Source organism: Salminus brasiliensis, chromosome 24, assembly GCF_030463535.1.
Source record: "Salminus brasiliensis chromosome 24, fSalBra1.hap2, whole genome shotgun sequence".
NCBI classification, from domain to species: Eukaryota; Metazoa; Chordata; class Actinopteri; order Characiformes; family Bryconidae; genus Salminus; species Salminus brasiliensis.
The window spans coordinates 29,134,190-29,137,925 of record NC_132901.1 but is presented as its reverse complement, the minus strand read 5'-3'; positions in this window follow the sequence as shown (position 1 = coordinate 29,137,925).

Here is a 3,736-nt window from a genome sequence, read left to right as displayed (position 1 = left end):
TTGATGTTTCAGGCCTGAATGGTTTCCAGTGGGAGAGCCTCAATTAATACTCCATCACTTTTTCACCACACTACACAATTAATGACCTCACTCTGCATAATACAGTAAACCCAGCTGCTGAATTCTTCAGGTCAATGCTCCTGATGTTTCTGTGTGATCTGGTCTGAGAGGAGAATAGTAGGTGGTGGTGGGTGGGGGTTAAATAGATACCTGTCTGATGGAGTACAGTTACACAAACACTGTAGTGCAGCTGAAATGAGCCGGAACTTACTTTTCTACAGTGGCTGATTGATCTGTATAAAACAGGGACAGTTTCCTTTAAGCATTCCCTCTCTGCCTCTGTGGACCGGTACGGTTAGACTGTGAGAGTAAAGCAGAGGCAGTTTATGCAGAGGCCTCTTCCTATTTCTCCTATTTAACCAAAAGCGCACTAACAAACACTAGAGGGCGCTTCTGAGCGAGCCCTTTTTGAATGTAGGTGAATGAAGGTAAACAGGGTTTCATGTTGTTCAGGCCTGGATTTCTGTTTATTTTAGGAAAGTAGAAGAAAGTAGTCTGTAATAATCATCACTGAACCCCTACAGAACATTTCTGCTTATACACCAGTCAGGGTTAGGGCAGAAAGTGCTGAATGTTGATTGGCTGGCATTCTGACTAATGCATGCTGGTTGACTGGCATTCTGGCCTCTGATTAGGCAGATGCACATTAAGGTCAGTATGCTGTTCCTTTCATTCCACTGATGTTTAATATGGTCCTTCATCCTGATCACAGCGTGCAGCACACATCTCCACACTGCTGAGCAGAACTCTCCCATAGCATCAAATATTCATCACACTGCTCGTCAACTTCTATAAATAACGGTATAAAAGCACAGCATCATGCAGCTTTAAAAATGCACTGCATCAGCCCTTCAGTCTGATTCTTCATTATGTAAGAGCCCTCCCCATCGCACCCTGCCCACGTCACTAAATCTGCCCGTACTTTCTCTCCAGAATCAGAGCTGCATTATTAATGCAAGCAGTTCTGAGAACCGCAGTGTTTTACCCTGCAGCGGAACAGAACCTCCCAGCTGCAGGAATCCTCTATACAGCAGAGAAATGATAAATAAATACCCCTGTTTTCATTCATCACTTTTTATTAATCACTATTAATAAAAAGTGAGTTGCCGTGTGCTTCAACTCACTGACCACTTTATTAGATACACCCACCTTGAGCTTCGACTCACTGGCCACTTTATTAGAAACACCTACATTAAGTGTCCCCTCACTGGCCACTTTATTAGAAACACCCACCCTGAGCTTCGACTCACTGGCCACTTTATTAGAAACACCTACATTAAGCGTCCTCACTGGCCACTTTATCAGAAACCCCTGTATCTGGAGCTGGAGCTGTTCAGCGGTTGGTGGGGTATCAGTGGCGTGACTGGTGGCTGTTTGGGGTTTGTAAGCTACAGCTGACTCTTATTGATTTTCTATGAACTGGAAACAGACACTCATGACCTATTGACCCTGTAGGCCTCGGGGTGTGCAGACACATATGTCCAGTAATCAGTGACGTGATGCGAATCAATAGACCTTTAATTTGATTGGTTGGCAGTGCAATTCTCGTGATCTCACACACACACACACACGCACACACACACGCACGAATACACAGCAGTTTTGCCTGTGCAACTACTCCTTTTTTTCTTCCTGCTCCAGCCACTAGAGGGCGCTGAAGCTCAGAGGTTGGTGCTGTTGAGTGTAGATCAGTGGTTTCCAGTAGTTTCTCCTGGTGATGTAGTTACCCTCAGGCTTCACCTCCAGCCTACACCCAAACACGCCTCCTTTAGCTGATCAAGCACCTCTGAAAGCAGTAATTGGATGGGTTGTGAGGGGTGGATTAGTGAAGAGTCGGTCACTGTTGAGTCCAGCACAGGTAAATTAGTTCTTTAAGGTACAAACAGTGTAACTGTGGCATCAGAGGTACAGCACAGTCCTTTGTTTCCAGGTGTATACCTTATATGTATTTTCACTTTAATAAATCATCGCAGTCACGCAAAAACATCATATCTCCAGAACAGCAGCTTTTGATCTTTCATTGGAAGTCAATGTCAATTTTGGAGCATTTCTATTGGTCCATTTATCATGAAATTCTGACACAGTTATAAAATATACATCATGGAGAAAAGTGAGAAACAGTGGAAATGGAGACACAATGTGTTTACATGGCCATGGTGATGTATCAGAGCTGTGTGTGTGTGTGTGTGTGAGTCGTGTGTATTTATATGTGCTTCTTACACACTGCCAGCTATTGTCCAGCTATTGGTCAGGGTGTATTCTGCAGGACGCTGGAAGCTGTAAATCTCTCGTTCTGTCTCTTTGTTTCCTAGTTAAGGACCAGTGCCCTCTGAGGGCTTCTCACGTCCCGAGTCTCTGTTTACAGTTCACACAGCTCTGGGCCTGTATCCTCACCCCCCCCCCCAACAGGAGTTTGTGCTTCACCTGTTTGGCTTAGATGTGGAATGAGGTTTGATAAATGTCGTAATATGTGGATCTGGTTGTTCTTATGCAGAAAGATCAATCACTCACGGATCAATCGCCCCAGCGCTAATGACCAGCGATCATCAGTCAGCCTTAGTTGTTGTATCTTCATATTGTTAAAGGAGCAGATCAAAGAAGTATCAGTATCAGTCGATCAGACAAGACATGTTGGGTATCTGACGTGAGCTTCTTTAGTTTACATCAGGAGATGCTAGGCTAATGTTGCTAATAAACACTGGCCTTAGACTGTCACCAATGGGATCTCTGTAAACATGCACCAAAATATTCATTTTTTGGCTTTAATGTAATTTTGTAAAACAGCACCTTAATTATACATCCAGAACCGGATCTACAGCCTCCTCCTCATCACGTCCCGCTCTGTAGAGCTGCTCCTCTCTCAGACCAGAGCGCAGTGGGCGGAGTGGTACCACACACTGTGCTGAGGTGAAGGTGGGTCCGGTTCCTCCAGCGTTCCTCAGCTCTGTTGTTCTGGTTCTGTTTGGGTTTATAGACTAAAGTCAGTCCCACCGTCTCCTAAACCTCCTCCATCTACCAGCTGATGAAGATCTGGAGGAGCTCTGAGAGAGGAACGGGTTTGGGGGCGTGTCTACAGAGATGAGTAAACTGGTGACAGTCTGAGTCCAGTGTCTGTTAAGCAGTGTTAGCCTAGCGCCAGATACCGAACACGTCTCGTCTGATGGACTGGATCTGAGTTCAGAGATCAGTGCTGGTACTAATCTCATCTCAACAGCAGTGTTTTGAACATGTTGTTCAGTGGCAGGTGTAAAGCTCCAGAGGCTCCTGCTCTAACGACGGCTCCAGGACAATTATCCAGTTTCCCCACAGTGGCCCGGAATGACTCAGCAGATCTGGCTGCTCCCAGTGTGAATCAGCTGGTGTCTGTTTGATCATGCTGTCGGGCTTTGGATCAGAACAGAGCTTCTGTACTTCAGCCAGCTCACAGTCTGCCGGTGGCAACCATGAACAAGTCCTGCATTGTGAGCACTGCTAAGGGGAGCTACATACCCCTGGATCCATGGATCCCTGTTGGTGTCCTTATTTTGAAAGAGGTGGGGAGTTCCCTCGGGTTCCCTAAATCTAAAAAATCCGATCCAGATTGATTTATGAACTCAGAATTTAAAGGGCCCGTGCCGTGGACTGTACTATTTACTGTGTGTTTATTATTTATTCATCAGTCAAACTGATTAAGCAA